This window comes from Camellia sinensis, chromosome 3, assembly GCF_055761805.1.
Source record: "Camellia sinensis isolate YWXY chromosome 3, ASM5576180v1, whole genome shotgun sequence".
In the NCBI taxonomy this organism is placed as follows: Eukaryota; Viridiplantae; Streptophyta; class Magnoliopsida; order Ericales; family Theaceae; genus Camellia; species Camellia sinensis.
Genome location: NC_138963.1, coordinates 131,534,339 through 131,555,834, shown reverse-complemented (window position 1 = coordinate 131,555,834; position 21,496 = coordinate 131,534,339). Strand labels below are relative to the sequence as shown.

At 43.2% G+C, this 21,496-nt stretch overlaps 1 long non-coding RNA gene across 1 annotated transcript in view; it reads right to left on the bottom strand.

The window, feature by feature from the left end:
• LOC145822782 (uncharacterized) overlaps positions 1-21,496 on the bottom strand; it is a 41,032-nt gene that overhangs the window by 5,839 nt on the left and 13,697 nt on the right. The gene's annotated exons all lie outside the window — the stretch shown is intronic.

The following is a 21,496-nucleotide window of genomic DNA, read 5'->3' as shown; positions in this document are numbered from 1 at the left end:
ATAGTTTTCAAACTGGGAGTCTCGTGCAAGTTCGGTAAGTTGCCACAACTTACATTGGTCGTTCTCGAGGTGTTTGAGTTGTTCCCCCGGCCTTCTCACGACTGTTACAATACTTTGGCCCCCAATGGCCTATTTTCACGATTAAGTGTGGAAAAAGTTGATTTTTTGACTTAATTTTCAAACCGGGAGTCCCGTTGAAGTTCTGTAAGTTTCCACAACTTACATTGGTCACTCTTGAGGTGTTTGAGGTGTTCCCCGGAGATTCTCGTTACTGCTACACGATTTTGGCCACCGATAACCTATTTACAGGCTTAAGTGTGAAAAAGTGCATTTTTTTACATTGTTTTCAAACCGGGAGTCCCGTGCTAGTTGTATAAGTTTTCACAAATTACATTGGTCCCTCCCGAGGTGTTCAAGGTGTTCTTTGGGCCTTCCCGTGATTGTTTCACGATTTTGGCACCCGATGACCTATTTTCAAGCTTAAGTGTGAAAAAAGTGCCTTTCTCGACTTAGTTTTCAAACCAGAAGTCTCGTGCTAGTTCCGTAAGTTTTCACAACTTACATTGGTGCCTCCCGAGTTGTTTGTTGTGTTCCCTGGGCCTTTTCGCGACTGTTACACGATTTTAGCCCCTGATGGCCTATTTTGAAGCTTAAGTGTGAGAAAATTGCCTTTTTGGATTTAGTTTTCAAATCGGAAGTCTCGTGCTAGTTCCGTAAGTTTTCACAACTTACATTGGTCACTCCTGATGTTTATTTTTTGAGGTGTTCCCCAGGCCTTCTCTTGACTGTTACACGATTTTGGCCTCCGATGTCCTATTTTCAACCTTAAGTGTGAAAAAAGTGCATTTTTTGACTTAGTTTTCAAACCGGAATCTCGTGCATTTTTTAACTATTAGAAACGTGCATGTTTTGACTTAGTTTTGAAATCGGGAGTCCCGTGCCAGTTCCGTAAGTTTTCACAACTTACAATAGTCCCTCCCGAGGTGTTGGAGGTGTTCTCCAGGCCTTCTCATCACTGTTACACGATTTTGGCTCTGATGGCTTATTTTGAAGCTTAAGTGTGATAAAAGTGCCTTTTTTGACTTAGTTTTCAAACCGGGAGTCCCGTGCCAGTTCGACAAGTTCCCAAAACTTACATTGGTCTCTCTCGAAAAGTTCCTTTTTCAACTTAGTTTTCAAACCGGGAGTCCCGTACTAATTCTGTAAGTTTCCACAACTTGCATTGTTCCCTCCTGAGGTGTTTAAGGTGTTCCCCGGGCCTTCTCGGGACTGTTACAAGATTTTGGCCCCCAATGGCCTATTTTCAAGCTTAAGTGTGAAAAAAGTACATTTATTGACATAGTTTTCAAATTGGGAGTCCCGTGCAAGTTCCGTAAGTTTCCACAACTTACATTGGTCCCTCCCGAGGTGTTTGAGTTGTTCCAGGGGCCTTCTCGTGATTGTTACAACAGGATTTTGGACACCGATGGCCTATTTTCAAGCTGAAGTGTGGAGAAAGTGTCTTTTTCGACATAGTCTTGAAACCGGAAGTAAAGAGATGTGCCTTTTTGGACTTAGATTTCAAACCGGGAGCCCCGTGCTACTTTCGTAAGTTTTCACAACTTACATTGGTCCCTTCCGAGCTGTTTGAGGTGTTCCACGGGCCTTCTCGTGACTGTTACACGTTTTTTGCCCCCGATAGCCTACTTTCAACCATAGGTGTGAGAAAAGTGTATTTTTTGACTTAGTTTACAAACCGGGAGTCCCGTGCTAGTTCCGTAAGTTTCAACAACTTACATTGGTCCCTCCCGAGGTGTTTGACGTGTTCCCCAGGCCTTCACCTAACTGTTACACGATATTGGCCCCGATGGCCTATTTTCTAGCTTAAGTGTGAAAAAGTGCCTTTTTTGACTTAGTTTTCAAAACGGGACTCCCGTGCTAGTTCTGTAAGTTTCCAAAACTTACATTGGTCCATCTCGAGATATTTGGGGTGTTCCGCGGGGGTTCTCGTGACTGTTACACGGTTTTAGCTCCTGATAGCCTATTTTCAAGCCTAAGTGTTTGAAAAGTGCATTTTTTGACTTAGTTTTCAAGCCGGGAGTCCTGTGCTAGTTCCGTAAGCTTTCACAACTTACATTGGTCCCTCTCGAGGTGTTTGAGGGGTTTCGATAGGGTTCTCGTGACTGTTACACAATTTTGGCCCCTGATGGCCTATTTTCAAGATTAAGTGTGAAAAAAGTGCAATTTTTGACTTCGTTTTGAAACGGCGAGTCCCGTGCAAGTTCTGTAAATTTTCACAACCTGCATTGGTCCCCCCCGAGGTGTTTGAGGTGTTGCTTGGGCCTTCTCGTGACTGTTACACGAATTTGGCCACTGATGGTCTATTTTCAAGCCTAAGTGTGAAAAAAAGTGCATTTTTTGACTTGGATTTCAAACCGGAAATCCCGTGCTAGTTCCGTAAGTTTCCACAACTTCTATTGGTCCTTCCCGAGGTGTTTGATGCGTTTCCTGGGCCTTCCCGTGACTGTTACACGATTTTGACTCCCGATGTCCTATTTTTAAGCTTAAGTGTGAAAAAAGTGACTTTTCCAACATAGTTTTCAAACCGGGAGCCCCATGCTAGTTCGGTGAGTTCCCACAACTTACATTGGTCGCTCTAGAGGTGTTAGGTGTTCCCCGGGCCTTCTCGTGACTGTTAAAAAAATTTGGCCCCTGATGGCCTATTTTCAAGCATTAAGTGAAAACATGCATTTTTTGACTTAGTTTTCAAACTGGGAGTCCCATGCTTGTTCTGTAACTCTCCACAATTTACATTGATCCCTCTAGAGGTGTTTGAGGTGTTCCCCGGAAAGTCTCGCACCTGTTATACGATTTTGGCCCCCGATGGCCTATTTTCAAGCTTAAGTGTGAAAAAATTGGCTTTTTCGACTTCGTTTTCAAACCGAAAGTGTCGTGCTAGTTCCGTAAATTTCCACAACTTACATTGGTCCGTCCTAAGGTGTTTGATGTGTTTCCCGGGCCATCTCGCGACTGTTACACGATTTTGGCCCCCGATGCCTATTTTCAAGCTTAAGTGTGAAAAAAGTGCCTTTTTCGACTTAGTTTTCAAACCGGTAGTCCTATGCTAGTTCTGTAAGTTTCCACAACGTACATTGGTCCCCCTGAAGGTGTTCAAGGTATTCTCTGCGCTTTCTCGTGATTGTTACACAACTTTGGCGCCCAATGGCCTATTTTCATGATTAAGTGGGAAACAGTGCATTTTTTAACTTAATTTTCAAACTAGGAGTCCCGTGCAAGTTCCGTAAGCTTTCATAACTTGCATTAGTCCATCCCGAGGTGTTTGCGGTGTTCCCCGGGCCTTCTCGTGATAGTTACACGATTTTGGCCCCCGATGGCCTATTTACAAGCTTAAATGTGAAAAAATTGAACTTTTTGATATAGTTTTCAAACCAGGAGTCCCGTACTAGTTCCGTAAGTTTTCTCAACTTACATCGGTCCCTCCCGAGGTGTTTGAGGTGTTCCATGGGCCTACTCGTGACTGTTACACGATTTTGGTCCCCGAAGGCCTATTTTGTAGCTTAAGTGTGAGAAAAATGTCTTTTTCAAATTAGTTTTCAAACCGGAAGTCCCGTGCTAGTTCCGTAAGTTTCCACAACTTACATTGGTCCCTTCCAAGTTGTTTGATGTGTTCCATGGGCCTTTTCGTGACTATTACACGATTTTGGCCCCCGGATGGCCAATTTTCAAGCTTAAGTGTGAGAAACGTGCCTTTTTCGGCTTAGTTTTCAAGCCGGCAGTCCCGTGCTAGTTCTGTAAGTTTTAATAACATACATTGATCCCTCCCAAGGTGTTCCCTGCGTGTTCTACTGAATGCTACACGATTTTGACCCTCGATGGCTTATTTTTAACCTTAAGTGTGAAAAAAGTGCATTTTTTGACTTAGTTTTCAAACCGGGAGTCTTGTGCCAGTTCCGTAAGTTTGCACAACTTACATTGGTCCCTACTGAGGTGTTTGACATGTTCCCCACGCCTTCTCGTGACCGTTACGCGATTTTGGACCCCTGATGGCCTATTTTCGAACTTAAGTTTGAAAAAAGTGTCTTTTTCCACTTAGTTTTCAAACCGGGACTCCCGTGCTAGTTCTGTAAATTTCTACCACTTATATTCGTCCCTCTTGAGGTGTTTGAGGGGTTTCGCTAGGGTTCTTGTGACTGTTACACAATTTTGGCCCATGATGGCCTATTTTCAAGATTAAGTGTGAAAAAAGTGCAATTTTTGACTTGGTTTTGAAACGAGGAGTCCCGTGCAAGTTCCGTAAATTTTCACAACCTGCATTGGTCCCTCCCGAGGTGTTTGAGGTGTTGCTTGGGCCTTTTCGTGACTGTTACACGAATTTGGCCACTGATGGTCTATTTTCAAGCCTAAGTGTGAAAAAAAGTGCATTTTTTTGATTTAGATTTCAAACCGGAAGTCTCGTGCTAGTTCCGTAAGTTTCCACAACTTCTATTGGTCCTTCCTGAGGTGTTTGATGCGTTTCCTGGGCCTTCCCGTGACTGTTACACGATTTTGGCTCCCGATGTCCTATTTTTAAGCTTAAGTGTGAAAAAAGTGACTTTTCCGACATAGTATTCAAACCGGGAGCCCCATGCTAGTTCGGTGAGTTCCCACAACTTACATTGGTCGCTCTCGAGGTGTGAGGTGTTCCCCGGGCCTTCTCGTGACTGTTACACAATTTTGGCCCTCGATGGCCTATTTTCAGGATTAAGTGTGAAAAAAGTGCATTTTTTGGCTTCGTTTTCAAGTCGGGAGTGCCGTTGAAGTTCCGTAAGTTTCCACAACTTACAATGGTCTCTCCTGAGGTGTTTGAGGTATTCCTCGGACATTCTCGTGATTGCTACATTGTTTTCAAACTGGAAGTCCCGTGCTAGTTCTGTAAGTTTTCACAGCTTACATTGGTCCCTCCTTGGTGTTCAAGGCGTTCATTGGGCCTTCTCGTGACTGTTACACGATTTTGGCACCCGATGGCCTATTTTCAAGCTTAAGTATGAAAAAATTGTCTTTCTCGACTTAGTTTTCAAACCGGAAGTCTCGTGCTAGTTCCATAAGTTTCCACAACTTACATTGGTGCCTCCCGAGTTGTTTGATGTGTTCCTTGGGCCTTGTCGTGACTGTTACACGATTCTGGCCCGCGATGGCCTATTTTCACAATTAAGTTTGAGAAAATTGCCTTTTTGGACTTATTTTTCAAATCGGGAGTCCCGTGCTAGTTCCTTTGAGGTGTTCCCCGGGCCTTCTCATGACTGTTACACGATTTTAGCCTCCGATGGCCTATTTTCAACCTTAAGTGTGAAAAAATTACATTTTTTGACTTAGTTTTCAAACCGGAATCTCGTGCCAGTTCCATAAGTTTCCACAACTTACATTGGTCCTTCCCAAGGTGTTTGAGGTATTCACTGGGCCTTCTCGTGACTGTCTCACGATTTTGGCCCCTAATGGACTATTTCCAAGCTTAAGTGTGAAAAAGGTGTCTTTTTTGTCTTAGTTTTCAAACCGGGAGTCCCGTGCTAGTTCTGTAAGTTTCCACAACTTACATTGGTCCCTCTTGAGGTATTTGAGGTGTTCCCCACACCTACTCGAGACTGTTACACGATTTTGGCTCCCGATGGCCTATTTTCAAGCTTAAGTGTGAAAAAAATGCAACTTTTGACTTAGTTTTGAAACCGGGAGTCCCGTGCTAGTTTCGTAAGTTTCCACAACTTACATTGGTCCCTTCCGAGGTGTTTGATGTGTTTCCTGTGCCTTCTCATGACTGTTACATGATGTTGGCCCCTGATGGCCAATTTTCAAGCTTAAATGCGAGAAAAGTGGCTTTTTGGACTTAGTTTTCAAACCGGAAGTTCTGGGGTAATTCCGTAAGTTTCCAAGACTTATATTGGTCCCTCCCGAGGTGTTTGAGGTGTTCCCCGACCTTTCTCGTGACTGTTAGTCGATTTTGGCCATCGATGGCCTATTTTCAACCTTAAGTGTGAAAAAAGTGCTTGTTTTGGTTTAGTTTTCAAATCGGGGAGTCCCGTGGCAGTTTCATAAGTTTCCACAACTTACATTGGTCTCTCCCGAGGTGTTTGAGGTGTTCCCCGGGACTTCTCCTGACTGTTAATCGATTTCGCTCCCCGATGGCCTATTTTCAAGGTTAAGTGTGAAAAAAAGTGTCTTTTTCGACTTAGTTTTCAAACCAGGAGTCCTGCGCCTGTTCTGTAAGTTTTCAAAACTTACTTTAGTCCCTCTCGAGGCGTCTGAGGTGTTCCTCGGGCCTTCTCGTGACTGTTACAAAAATTTGGCCCCCGATGGCCTATTTTCAAGCTTTAAGTGAAAAACATGCATTTTTTGACTTAGTTTTCAAACTGGGAGTCCCACGCTTGTTCTGTAACTTTCCACAACTTACATTGGGCCCTCTAGAGGTGTTTGAGGTGTTCCCCGGAAAGTCTCGCGCCTGTTATACGATTTTGGCCCCCGATGGCCTATTTTCAAGCTTAAGTGTGAAAAAAGTGGCTTTTTCGACTTAGTTTTCAAACCAGAAGTGTCGTGCTAGTTCCGTAAATTTCCACAACTTACATTGGTCCGTCCTAAGGTGTTTGATGTGTTCCCCGGGCCATCTCGTGACTGTTACACGATTTTGGCCCCCGATGCCTATTTTCAAGCTTAAGTGTGAAAAAAGTGCCTTTTTCGACTTAGTTTTCAAACCGGTAGTCCTGTGCTAGTTCTGTAAGTTTCCACAACGTACATTGGTCCCCCTGGAGGTGTTCAAGGTATTCTCTGGGCTTTCTCGTGATTGTTACACAACTTTGGGGCCCAATGGCCTATTTTCATGATTAAGTGGGAAACAGTGGATTTTTTGACTTAATTTTCAAACCAGGAGTCCCGTGCAAGTTCCGTAAGTTTTCACAACTTGCATTAGTCCATCCCGAGGTGTTTGCGGTGTTCCCCGGGCCTTCTCGTGATAGCTACCCGATTTTGGCCCCCGATGGCCTATTTACAAGCTTAAATGTGAAAAAAAGTGTATTTTTTGATATAGTTTTCAAACCAGGAGTCCCGTACTAGTTCCGTAATTTTTCTCAACTTACATCGGTCCCTCCCGAGGTGTTTGAGGTGTTCCACGGGCCTACTCGTGACTGTTACACGATTTTGGTCCCCGATGGCCTATTTTGTAGCTTAAGTGTGAGAAAAATGTCTTTTTCAAATTAGTTTTCAAACCGGAAGTCCCGTGCTAGTTCCGTAAGTTTCCACAACTTACATTGGTCCCTTCCATGGGCCTTCTCGTAACTATTACACGATTTTGGCCCCATGATGGCCAATTTCCAAGCTTAAGTGTGAGAAACGTGCCTTTTTCGGCTTAGTTTTCAAACCGGCAGTCCCGTGCTAGTTCTGTAAGTTTCAATAACATACATTGATCCCTCCCAAGGTGTTCCCCGGGTGTTCTACTGAATGCTACACGATTTTGGCCCCCGATGGCTTATTTTTAACATTAAGTGTGAAAAAAGTGTATTTTTGGACCTAGTTTTCAAACCGGGAGTCCTGTGCCAGTTCCGTAAGTTTGCACAACTTACATTGGTCCCTACCGAGGTGTTTGATGTGTTCCCCACGCCTTCTCGTGACCGTTACGCGATTTTGGCCCCCTGATGGCCTATTTTCGAACTTAAGTTTGAAAAAAGTGTCTTTTTCCACTTAGTTTTCAAACCGGGACTTCCGTGCTAGTTCTGTAAATTTCTTCCACTTATATTCGTCCCTCTTGAGGTGTTTGAGGGGTTTCGCTAGGGTTCTCGTGACTGTTACACAATTTTGGCCCCTGATGGCCTATTTTCAAGATTAAGTGTGAAAAAAGTGCAATTTTTGACTTGGTTTTGAAACGAGGAGTCCCGTGCAAGTTCCGTAAATTTTCACAACCTGCATTGGTCCCCCCCGAGGTGTTTGAGGTGTTGCTTGGGCCTTTTCGTGACTGTTACACGAATTTGGCCACTGATGGTCTATTTTCAAGCCTAAGTGTGAAAAAAAGTGCATTTTTTTGACTTAGATTTCAAACCGGAAGTCTCGTGCTAGTTCCGTAAGTTTCCACAACTTCTATTGGTCCTTCCTGAGGTGTTTGATGCGTTTCCTGGGCCTTCCCGTGACTGTTACACGATTTTGGCTCCCGATGTCCTATTTTTAAGCTTAAGTGTGAAAAAAGTGACTTTTCCGACATAGTATTCAAACCGGGAGCCCCATGCTAGTTCGGTGAGTTCCCACAACTTACATTGGTCGCTCTCGAGGTGTGAGGTGTTCCCCGGGCCTTCTCGTGACTGTTACACAATTTTGGCCCTCGATGGCCTATTTTCAGGATTAAGTGTGAAAAAAAATGCATTTTTTGGCTTCGTTTTCAAGTCGGGAGTCCCGTTGAAGTTCCGTAAGTTTCCACAACTTACAATGGTCTCTCCTGAGGTGTTTGAGGTATTCCTCGAACATTCTCGTGATTGCTACATTGTTTTCAAACTGGAAGTCCCGTGCTAGTTCTGTAAGTTTTCACAGCTTACATTGGTCCCTCCCAAGGTGTTCAAGGCGTTCATTGGGCCTTCTCGTGACTGTTACACGATTTTGGCACCCGATGGCCTATTTTCAAGCTTAAGTATGAAAAAAGTGTCTTTCTCGAATTAGTTTTCAAACCGGAAGTCTCGTGCTAGTTCCATAAGTTTCCACAACTTACATTGGTGCCTCCCGAGTTGTTTGATGTGTTCCTTGGGCCTTGTCGTGACTGTTACACGATTTTGGCCCGTGATGGCCTATTCTGCAATTAAGGTTAAGAAAATTGCCCTTTTGGATTTATTTTTCAAATCGGGAGTCCCGTGCTAATTCCTTTGAGGTGTTCCCTTCTCATAACTGTTACACGATTTTAGCCTCCGATGGCCTATGTTCAAACTTAAGTGTGAAAAAATTGCATTTATTGACTTAGTTTTCAAACCGGAATCTCGTGCCAGTTCCATAAGTTTCCACAACTTACATTGGTCCTTCCCAAGGTGTTTGAGGTATTCCCTGGGCCTTCTCATGACTGTTACACGATTTTGGCCCCTAATGGACTATTTCCAAGCTTAAGTGTGAAAAATGTGTCTTTTTTGTCTTAGTTTTCAAACCGGGAGTCCCGTGCTAGTTCTGTAAGTTTCCACAACTTACATTGGTCCCTCTTGAGGTATTTGAGGTGTTCCCCACACCTACTCGAGACTGTTACACGATTTTGGCTCCCGATGGCCTATTCTCAAGCTTAAGTGTGAAAAAAATGCATCTTTTGACTTAGTTTTGAAACCGGGAGTCCCGTGCTTGTTTCGTAAATTTCCACAACTTACATTGGTCCCTTCCGACGTGTTTGATGTGTTTCCTGTGCCTTCTCATGACTGTTACATGATGTTGGCCCCTGATGGCCAATTTTCAAGCTTAAATGCGAGAAAAGTGGCTTTTTGGACTTAGTTTTCAAACCGGAAGTTCCGGGGTAATTCCGTAAGTTTCCAAAACTTATATTGGTCCCTCCCAAGGTGTTTGAGGTGTTCCCCGACCCTTCTCGTGACTGTTAATCGATTTTGGCCATCGATGGCCTATTTTCAACCTTAAGTGTGAAAAAAGTGCTTGTTTTGGTTTAGTTTTCAAATCGGGGAGTCCCGTGGCAGTTTCATAAGTTTCCACAACTTACATTGGTCTCTCCCGAGGTGTTTGAGGTGTTCCCCGGGACTTCTCCTGACTATTAATCGATTTCGTTCCCCGATGGCGTATTTTCAAGGTTAAGTGTGAAAAAAAGTGTCTTTTTCGACTCAGTTTTCAAACAGGGAGTCCTGCGCCTGTTCTGTAAGTTTTCAAAACTTACTTTAGTCCCTCTCGAGGCGTCTGAGGTGTTCCCCGGGCCTTCTCGTGACTGTTACAAAAATTTGGCCCCCGATGGCCTATTTTCAAACTTTAAGTGAAAAACATGCATTTGTTGACTTAGTTTTCAAACTGGGAGTCCCATGCTTGTTCTGTAACTTTCCACAACTTACATTGGTCCCTCTAGAGGTGTTTGAGGTGTTCCCCGGAAAGTCTCGCGCCTGTTATACGATTTTGGCCCCCGATGGCCTATTTTCAAGCTTAAGTGTGAAAAAAATGGCTTTTTCGACATAGTTTTCAAACCGGAAGTGTTTTTCTAGTTCCGTAAATTTCCACAACTTACATTGGTCCGTCCTAAGGTGTTTGATGTGTTCCCCGGGCCATCTCGTGACTGTTACACGATTTTGGCCCCCGATGCCTATTTTCAAGCTTAAGTGTGAAAAAAGTGCCTTTTTCGACTTAGTTTTCAAACCGGTAGTCCTGTGCTAGTTCTGTAAGTTTCCACAACGTACATTGGTCCCCCTGGAGGTGTTCAAGGTATTCTCTGGGCTTTCTCGTGATTGTTACACAACTTTGGCGCCCAATGGCCTATTTTCATGATTAAGTGGGAAACAGTGCATTTTTTGACTTAATTTTCAAACCAGGAGTCCTGTGCAAGTTCCGTAAGTTTTCACAACTTGCATTAGTCCATCCCGAGGTGTTTGCGGTGTTCCCCGGGCCTTCTCGTGATAGCTACCCGATTTTGGCCCCCGATGGCCTATTTACAAGCTTAAATGTGAAAAAAAGTGCATTTTTTGATATAGTTTTCAAACCAGGAGTCCCGTACTAGTTCCGTAAGTTTTCTCAACTTACATCGCTCCCTCCCGAGGTGTTTGAGGTGTTCCACGGGCCTACTTGTGACTGTTACACGATTTTGGTCCCCGATGGCCTATTTTGTAGCTTAAGTGTGAGAAAAATGTCTTTTTCAAATTAGTTTTCAAACCGGAAGTCCCGTGCTAGTTCCGTAAGTTTCCACAACTTACATTGGTCCCTCCCAAGTTGTTTGATGTGTTCCATGGGCCTTCTCGTGACTATTACACGATTTTGGCCCCCTGATGGCCAATTTCCAAGCTTAAGTGTGAGAAACGTGCCTTTTTCGGCTTAGTTTTCAAACCGGCAGTCCCGTGCTAGTTCTGTAAGTTTCAATAACATAAATTAATCCCTCCCAAGGTGTTCCCCGGGTGTTCTACTGAATGCTACACGATTTTGGCCCCCGATGGCTTATTTTTAACCTTAAGTGTGAAAAAAGTGCATTTTTTGACTTAGTTTTCAAACCGAGAGTCCTGTGCAAGTTCCGTAAGTTTGCACAACTTACATTGGTCCCTACCGAGGTGTTTGACGTGTTCCCCACGCCTTCTCGTGACCGTTACGCGATTTTGGCCCCCTGATGGCCTATTTTCGAACTTAAGTTTGAAAAAAGTGTCTTTTTCCACTTAGTTTTCAAACCGGAACTCCCGTGCTAGTTCTGTAAATTTCTACCACTTATATTCGTCCCTCTTGAGGTGTTTGAGGGGTTTCGCTAGGGTTCTCGTGACTGTTACACAATTTTGGCCCCTGATGGCCTATTTTCAAGATTAAGTGTGAAAAAAGTGCAATTTTTGACTTAGTTTTGAAACGAGGAGTCCCGTGCAAGTTCCGTAAATTTTCACAACCTGCATTGGTCCCCCCCGAGGTGTTTGAGGTGTTGCTTGGGCCTTCTCGTGACTGTTACACGAATTTGGCCACTGATGGTCTATTTTCAAGCCTAAGTGTGAAAAAAAGTGCATTTTTTTGACTTAGATTTCAAACCGGAAGTCCCGTGCTAGTTCCGTAAGTTTCCACAACTTCTATTGGTCCTTCCTGAGGTGTTTGATGCGTTTCCTGGGCCTTCCCGTGACTGTTACACGATTTTGGCTCCCGATGTCCTATTTTTAAGCTTAAGTGTGAAAAAAGTGACTTTCCGACATAGTTTTCAAACCGGGAGCCCCATGCTAGTTCGGTGAGTTCCCACAACTTACATTGGTCGCTCTCGAGGTGTGAGGTGTTCCCCGGGCCTTCTCGTGACTGTTACACAATTTTGGCCCTCGATAGCCTACTTTCAGGATTAAGTGTGAAAAAAAGTGCATTTTTTGGCTTCATTTTCAAGTCGGGAGTCCCGTTGAAGTTCCGTAAGTTTCCACAACTTACAATGGTCTCTCCTGAGGTGTTTGAGGTATTCCTCGGACATTCTCGTGATTGCCACATTGTTTTCAAACTGGAAGTCCCGTGCTAGTTTTGTAAGTTTTCACAACTTACATTGGTCCCTCCCAAGGTGTTCAAGGCGTTCATTGGGCCTTCTCGTGACTGTTACACGATTTTGGCACCCGATGGCATATTTTCAAGCTCAAGTATGAAAAAAGTGTCTTTCTCGACTTAGTTTTCAAACCGGAAGTCTCGTGCTAGTTCCATAAGTTTCCACAACTTACATCGGTGCCTCCCGAGTTGTTTGATGTGTTCCCTGGGCCTTGTCGTGACTGTTACACGATTTTGGCCCGCGATGGCCTATTTTCACAATTAAGGTTGAGAAAATTGCCATTTTGGACTTATTTTTCAAATCGGGAGTCCCACGCTAGTTCCTTTGAGGTGTTCCCCGGGCCTTCTCATGACTGTTACACGATTTTAGCCTCCGATGGCCTATTTTCAAACTTAAGTGTGAAAAAATTGCATTTTTTGACTTAGTTTTCAAACCGGAATCTCGTGCCAGTTCCATAAGTTTCCACAACTTACATTGGTCCTTCCCAAGGTGTTTGAGGTATTCCCTGGGCCTTCTCGTGACTGTTACACGATTTTGGCCCCTAATGGACTATTTCCAAGCTTAAGTGTGAAAAATGTGTCTTTTTTGTCTTAGTTTTCAAACCGGGAGTCCCGTGCTAGTTCTGTAAGTTTCCACAACTTACATTGGTCCCTCTTGAGGTATTTGAGGTGTTCCCCACACCTACTCGAGACTGTTACACGATTTTGGCTCCCGATGGCCTATTCTCAAGCTTAAGTGTGAAAAAAATGCATCTTTTGACTTAGTTTTGAAACCAAGAGTCCCGTGCTAGTTTCGTAAATTTCCACAACTTACATTGGTCCCTTCTGAGGTGTTTGATGTGTTTCCTGTGCCTTCTCATGACTGTTACATGATGTTGGCCCCTGATGGCCAATTTTCAAGCTTAAATGCGAGAAAAGTGACTTTTTGGACTTAGTTTTCAAACCGGAAGTTCCGGGGTAATTCTGTAAGTTCCCAAAACTTATACTGGTCCCTCCCGAGGTGTTTGAGGTGTTGGGCTTATTTTTAACCTTAAGTGTGAAAAAAGTGCATTTTTTGACTTAGTTTTCAAACCGGGAGTCCTGTGCCAGTACCGTAAGTTTGCACAACTTACATTGGTCCCTACCGAGGTGTTTGACGTGTTCCCTACGCCTTCTCGTGACTGTTAGTCGATTTTGGCCATCGATGGCCTATTTTCAACCTTAAGTGTGAAAAAAGTGCTTGTTTTCGTTTAGTTTTCAAATCGGGGAGTCCCGTGGCAGTTTCATAAGTTTCCATAACTTACATTGGTCTCTCCCGATGTGTTTGAGGTGTTCCCCGGGACTTCTCCTGGCTGTTAATCGATTTCGTTCCCCGATGGCCTATTTTCAAGGTTAAGTGTGAAAAAAAGTGTCTTTTTCGACTCAGTTTTCAAACCGGGAGTCCAGCGCCTGTTCTGTAAGTTTCCAAAACTTACATTAGTCCCTCTCGAGGCGTCTGAGGTGCTCCCCGGGCCTTCTCGTGACTGTTACAAAAATTTGGCCCCCGATGGCCTATTTTCAAGTTTTAAGTGAAAAACATGCTTTTTTTGACTTAGTTTTCAAACTAGGAGTCCCATGCTTGTTCTGTAACATTCCACAACTTACATTGGTCCCTCTAGAGGTGTTTAAGGTGTTCCCCGGAAAGTCTCGCGCCTGTTATACGATTTTGGCCCCCGATGGCCTATTTTCAAGCTTAAGTGTGAAAAAAGTGGCTTTTTCGACTTAGTTTTCAAACCGGAAGTGTCGTGCTAGTTCCGTAAATTTCCACAACTTACATTGATTCGTCCTAAGGTGTTTGATGTGTTCCCTGGGCCATCTCGTGACTGTTACACAATTTTGGCCCCCGATGCCTATTTTCAAGCTTAAGTGTGAAAAAAGTGCCTTTTTCGACTTAGTTTTCAAATCGGTAGTCCTGTGCTAGTTCTGTAAGTTTCCACAACGTACATTGGTCCCCCTGGAGGTGTTCAAGGTATTCTCTGGGCTTTCTCGTGATTGTTACACAACTTTGGCGCCCAATGGCCTATTTTCATGATTAAGTGGGAAACAGTGCATTTTTTGACTTAATTTTCAAACCAGGAGTCCCGTGCAAGTTCCGTAAGCTTTCACACCTTGCATTAGTCCATCCCGAGGTCTTTGCGGTGTTCCCCGGCCTTCTCGTGATAGTTACTCGATTTTGGCCCCCGATGGCCTATTTACAAGCTTAAATGTGAAAAAAAGTGCATTTTTTGATATAGTTTTCAAACCAGGAGTCCCGTACTAGTTCCGTAAGTTTTCTCAACTTACATCGGTCCCTCCCGAGGTGTTTGAGGTGTTCCACGAGCCTACTCGTGACTGTTACACGATTTTGGTCCCCAATGGCCTATTTTGTAGCTTAAGTGTGAGAAAAATGTCTTTTTCAAATTAGTTTTCAAACCGGAAGTCCCGTGCTAGTTCCGTAAGTTTCCACAACTTACATTGGTCCCTCCCAAGTTGTTTGACGTGTTCCATGGGCCTTCTCGTGACTATTACACGATTTTGGCCCCCTAATGGCCAATTTTCAAGCTTAAGTGTGAGAAACGTGCCTTTTTCGGCTTAATTTTCAAGCCGGCAGTCCCGTGCTAGTTCTGTAAGTTTCAATAACATACATTGATCCCTCCCAAGGTGTTCCCCGCGTGTTCTACTGAATGCTACACGATTTTGGCCCCCGATGGCTTATTTTTAACCTTAAGTGTGAAAAAAGTGCATTTTTTGACTTAGTTTTCAAACCGGGAGTCCTGTGCCAGTTTCTTAAGTTTGCACAACTTACATTGGTCCCTACCGAGGTGTTTGACGTGTTCCACACACCTTCTCGTGACCGTTACGCGATTTTGGCCCCCTGATGGCCTATTTTCGAACTTAAGTTTGAAAAAAGTGGCTTTTTCCACTTAGTTTTCAAACAGGGACTCCCGTGCTGGTTCTGTAAATTTCTACCACTTATATTCGTCCCTCTTGAGGTGTTTGAGGGGTTTCGCTAGGGTTCTCGTGACTGTTACACAATTTTGGATCCTGATGGCCTATTTTCAAGATTAAGTGTGAAAAAAGCGCAATTTTTGACTTCGTTTTGAAACGGCGAGTCCCGTGCAAGTTCCGTAAATTTTCACAACCTGCATTGGTCCCCCCCGAGGTGTTTGAGGTGTTGCTTGGGTCTTCTCGTGACTGTTACACGAATTTGGCTATTGATGGTCTATTTTCAAGCCTAAGTGTGAAAAAAAATGCATTTTTTTGACTTAGATTTCAAACCGGAAGTCCCGTGCTAGTTCCGAAAGTTTCCACAACTTCTATTGGTCCTTCCCGAGGTGTTTGATGCGTTTCCTAAGCCTTCCCGTGACTGTTACACGATTTTGGCTCCCCATGTCCTATTTTTAAGCTTACGTGTGAAAAAAGTGACTTTTCCGACATAGTTTTCAAACCGGGAGCCCCATGCTAGTTCGGTGAGTTCCCACAACTTACATTGGTCGCTCTCGAGGTGTGAGGTGTTCCGCGGGCCTTCTCGTGACTGTTACACAATTTTGGCCCTCGATAGCCTATTTTCAGGATTAAGTGTGAAAAAAAGTTCATTTTTTGGCTTCGTTTTCAAGTCGGGAGTCCCGTTGAAATTCCGTAAGTTTCCACAACTTACAATGGTCTCTCCTGAGGTGTTTGAGGTATTCCTCGGACATTCTCGTGATTGCTGCATTGTTTTCAAACCGGAAGTCCCGGGCTAGTTCTGTAAGTTTGCACAACTTACATTGGTCCCTCCCAAGGTGTTCAAGGCGTTCATTGGGTCTTCTTGTGACTGTTACACGATTTTGGCACCCGATGGCCTATTTTCAAACTTAAGTACGAAAAAAGTGTCTTTCTCGACTTAGTTTTCAAACCGGAAGTCTCGTGCTAGTTCCATAAGTTTCCACAACTTACATTGGTGCCTCCCGAGTTGTTTGATGTGTTCCTTGGGCCTTGTCGTGACTGTTACACGATTTTAGCCTCCGATGGCCTATTTTCAACCTTAAGTGTGAAAAAATTGCATTTTTTGACTTAGTTTTCAAACCGGAATCTCGTGCCAGTTCCATAAGTTTCCACAACTTACATTGGTCCTTCCCAAGGTGTTTCAGGTATTCCCTGAGCCTTCTCGTGACTGTCACACGATTTTGGCCCCTAATGGACTATTTTCAAGCTTAAGTGTGAAAAAGGTGTCTTTTTTGTCTTAGTTTTCAAACCGGGAGTCCCGTGCTAGTTCTGTAAGTTTCCACAACTTACATTGGTCCCTCTTGAGGTATTTGAGGTGTTCTCCACACCTACTCGAGACTGTTACATGATTTTGGCTCCCGATGGCCTATTTTCAAGCTTAAGTGTGAAAAAAATGCATCTTTTGACTTAGTTTTGAAACCGGGAGTCCCGTGCTAGTTTCGTAAGTTTCCACAACTTATATTGGTCCCTTCCGAGGTGTTTGATGTGTTTCCTGTGCCTTCTCATGACTGTTACATGATGTTGGCCCCTGATGGCCAATTTTCAAACTTAAATGAGAGAAAAGTGGCTTTATGGATTTAGTTTTCAAACCGGAAGTTCCGGGGTAATTCCGTAAGTTTCCAAAACTTATATTGGTCCCTCCGAGGTGTTTGAGTTGTTCCCCGAGCCTTCTCGTGACTGTTAGTCGATTTTGGCCATCGATGGCCTATTTTCAACCTCAAGTGTGAAAAAAGTGCTTGTTTTCGTTTAGTTTTCAAATCGGGGAGTCCCGTGGCAGTTTCATAAGTTTCCACAACTTACATTGGTCCCTCCCGAGGTGTTTGAGGTGTTCCCCGGGACTTCTCCTGACTGTTAATCGATTTCGTTCCCCGTGGGCCTATTTTTAAGGTTAAGTGTGAAAAAAAGTGTCTTTTTCGACTCAGTTTTCAAACCGGGAGTCCTGCACCTGTTCTGTAAGTTTTCAAAACTTACATTAGTCCCTCTCGAGGCGTCTGAGGTGTTCCCCGGGCCTTCTCGTGACTGTTGCAAAAATTTGGCCCCCGATGGCCTATTTTCAAGCTTTAAGTGAAAAACATGCATTTTTTGACTTAGTTTTCAAACTGGGAGTCCCATGCTTGTTATGTAACTTTCCACAACTTACATTGGTCCCTCAAGAGGTGTTTGAGGTGTTCCCCGAAAAGTTTCGCGCCTGTTATACGATTTTGGCCCCCGATGGCCTATTTTCAAGCTTAAGTGTGAAAAAAGTGACTTTTTCGACTTAGTTTTCAAACCGGAAGTGTCGTGCTAGCTCCGTAAATTTCCACAACTTACATTGGTTCGTCCTAAGGTGTTTGATGTGTTCCCTGGGCCATCTCGTGACTGTTACACGATTTTGGCCCCCGATGCCTATTTTCAAGCTTAAGTGTGAAAAAAGTGCCTTTTTCGGCTTAGTTTTCAAACCGGTAGTCCTATGCTAGTTTTGTAAGTTTTCACAACTTACATTGATCCCCCTGGAGGTGTTCAAGGTATTCTCTGGGCTTTCTCGTGATTGTTACACAACTTTGGCGCCTAATGGCCTATTTTCATGATTAAGTGGGAAACAGTGCATTTTTTGACTTAATTTTCAAATCAGGAGTCCCGTGCAAGTTCCGTAAGTTTTTACAACTTGCATTAGTCCACCTCGAGGTGTTTGCGGTATTCCCCAGGCTTTCTCGTGATAGTTACCCGTTTTTGGCCCCCGATGGCCTATTTACAAGTTTAAATGTGAAAAAAGTGCATTTTTTGATATAGTTTTCAAACCAGGAGTCTCGTACTAGTTCCGTAAGTTTTCTCAACTTACATCGGTTCCTCCCGAGGTGTTTGAGGAGTTCCACGGGCCTACTCGTGACTGTTACACGATTTTGGTCACCGATGGCCTATTTTGTATAAAAATGTCTTTTTCAAATTAGTTTTCAAACCGGAAGTCCCGTGCTAGTTCCGTAAGTTTCCACAACATACATTGGTCCCTCCCAAGTTGTTTGATGTGTTCCATGGGCCTTCTCGTGACTATTACACGATTTTGGCCCCCTGATGGCCAATTTTCAAGCTTAAGTGTGAGAAACGTGCCCTTTTCGGCTTAGTTTTCAAGCCGGCAGTCCCGTGCTAGTTCTGTAAGTTTCAATAACATACATTGATCCCTCCCAAGGTGTTCCCCGCGTGTTCTACTGAATGCTACACGATTTTGGCCCCCGATGGCTTATTTTTAACCTTAAGTGTGAAAAAAATGCATTTTTTGACTTAGTTTTCAAACCGGGAGTCCTGTACTAGTTCCGTAAGTTTGCACAACTTACATTGGTCCCTACCGAGGTGTTTGACGTGTTCCCCACGCCTTCTCGTGACCGTTACGCGATTTTGGCCCCCTGATGGCCTATTTTCGAACTTAAGTTTGAAAAAAGTGTATTTTTCCACTTAGTTTTCAAACCGGGACTCCCGTGCTGGTTCTGTAAATTTCTACCACTTATATTCGTCCCTCTTGAGGTGTTTGAGGGGTTTCGCTAGGGTTCTCGTGACTGTTACACAATTTTGGCCCCTTATGGCCTATTTTCAAGATTAAGTGTGAAAAAAACATAATTTTTGACTTAGTTTTGAAACGAGGAGTCCCGTGCAAGTTCCGTAAATTTTCACAACCTGCATTGGTCCCCCCCGAGGTGTTTGAGGTGTTGCTTGGGCCTTCTCGTGACTGTTACACGAATTTGGCCACTGATGGTCTATTTTCAAGCCTAAGTGTGAAAAAAAATGCATTTTTTTTACTTAGATTTCAAACCGGAAGTCCCGTGCTAGTTCCGTAAGTTTCCACAACTTCTATTGGTCCTTCCCGAGGTGTTTGATGCGTTTCTTGGGCCTTCCCGTGACTGTTACACGATTTTGGCTCTCCATGTCCTATTTTTAAGCTTAAGTGTGAAAAAAGTGACTTTTCCGACATAGTTTTCAAACCGGAAGCCCCATGCTAGTTCGGTGAGTTCCCACAACTTACATTGGTCGCTCTCGAGGTGTGAGGTGTTCCCCGGGCCTTCTCGTGACTTTTACACAATTTTGGCCCTCGGTGGCCTATTTTCAAGATTAAGTGTGAAAAAAAGTGCTTTTTTTGGCTTCGTTTTCAAGTCGGGAGTCCCGTTGAAGTTCCGTAAGTTTCCACAACTTACAATGGTCTCTCCTGTGGTGTTTGAGGTATTCCTCGGACATTCTCGTGATTGCTGCATTGTTTTCAAACCGGAAGTCCCGTGCTAGTTCTGTAAGTTTTCACAACTTACATTGGTCCCTCCCAAGGTGTCCAAGGCGTTCAATGGGCCTTCTCATGACTGTTACACGATTTTGGCACCCGATGGCCTATTTTCAAGCTTAAGTATGACAAAAGTGTCTTTTTCGACTTAGTTTTCAAACCGAAAGTCTCGTGCTAGTTCCATAAGTTTCCACAACTTACATTGGTGCCTCCCGAGTTGTTTGATGTGTTCCTTGGGCCTTGTCGTGACTGTTACACGATTTTGGCCCGCGATGGCCTATTTTCACAATTAAGTTTGAGAAAATTGCCTTTTTGGACTTATTTTTCAAATCGGGAGTCCCGTGCTAGTTCCTTTGAGGTGTTCCCCGGGCCTTCTCATGACTGTTACACGATTTTAGCCTCCGATGGCCTATTTTCAACCTTAAGTGTGAAAAAATTGCATTTTTTGACTAAGTTTTCAAACCGGAATCTCGTGCCAGTTCCATAAGTTTCCACAACTTACATTGGTCCTTCCCAAGGTGTTTGAGGTATTCCCTGGGCCTCTCGTAACTGTTACACGATTTTGGCCCCCAATGGACTATTTTCAAGCTTTATTGTGAAAAAGGTGTCTTTTTTGTCTTAGTTTTCAAACCGGGAGTCCCGTGCTAGTTCCGTAAGTTTTCGCAACTTCTATTGGTCCTTCGCAAGGTGTTTGAGGTATTCCCTGGAAAATCTCCATAAGACGGCTGCATGGCATATGCTATACCGTACAAAATGTTGGATGACAATAAAAGGCAAATGTAAAAATGAGGATATAGACACAGACACAGACACAGACAGGAGGGGGGCACAACAATAAGAAATGACTACATTTCTCTAAAGCTACAAGTAGCACGAAGCATAGACAATATGAGGTGCTACATTTCTCTAGAGCTACAAGTAGCATGAAGCATAGACAATATGAGGTGAAGGAGCACAGGATGGTTTAAGAGTAGCAACGAAGGCAAAAAATATTGTCAAGAAGGAATAACAGAAACTAAGTTATAGGTGCCTCAAAGACAGAAGAAAAACACCCACAAAAAAAAAAAAAAAAAAAATGAGAATTGAGACCATGAGAAAGGACATAGTTATTCTAAAATTGAAAAAAATATATATGTATATATATATATATATATGTGTGTGTGTGTGTGTACACTAAGAACAACCATACGCAAGAGGAACCATGTTGCCAAGTAACCATGATTAGTCTGAGTTCAGTACATTGGAGTATAAGAAACATCTGAACTATCAATAATACCAAAATGCTAGAAATACTTTAAAAAAAAAAAATACCAACAGAGCGCTTGTACATAGGTCCCACCACTTGGTATGGGATTCACCAAATATTTTGTCTAGTTGGTACGCTTGTTAGTTGTCCTAACATTTTTGTCAATAATTAAGTGATAGAGATTATATGCTATAAACCATGGAACTATTCCTTGAAAAATAAACCAAATATTACAAATAGCATGTGGAACAATTTAAAATTGGAACAATTTAAAATTTTCCAAGTCAAACCACACTAGAACCAAGATAACTCCATTTGTGGCATTTGGTTAAAGTGGATCTACTTCAAATTAAACAAAAAGTTAGCTTTTTTCAGAAAAACATCCAATCATGCCTCTTAGCTTATTGGTTGTTTTGGGCCCACTGATACTTGCATTGAATTTATCAACAACAAAAAAAGAATTTATCAACAAAAAAAAATTAAAAAAAAAAACTTGCATTGTAGTATATTAACTTTAAAACTTGGCCCCTGGCAAAAGTTATAATTCTATATGTGACCCAATTGTAGCACTTTTTAAACAACCTTTGCCTAACACATGATTTTGTCAGTGTACCTAAATAAGCACCTTCAAATAGGTCTAGCAAACCCCAAACGGACCCTCAAAGACAATTCTAGATAAAAAAATTCAAGTTTTGATACTTGTTGCCTGCTTATCTAATACCTATGAACTCACATAACCCAACCATCTAAATAAGGGGAACCAACAGGTCAGTTATTCCCCTGAATCTTTCTATATACCAAATCCACATCGTTAATTTTCTTAAAGCATCAGATAGTTCTAGAATATAGCAAAAAGCAGACAATCA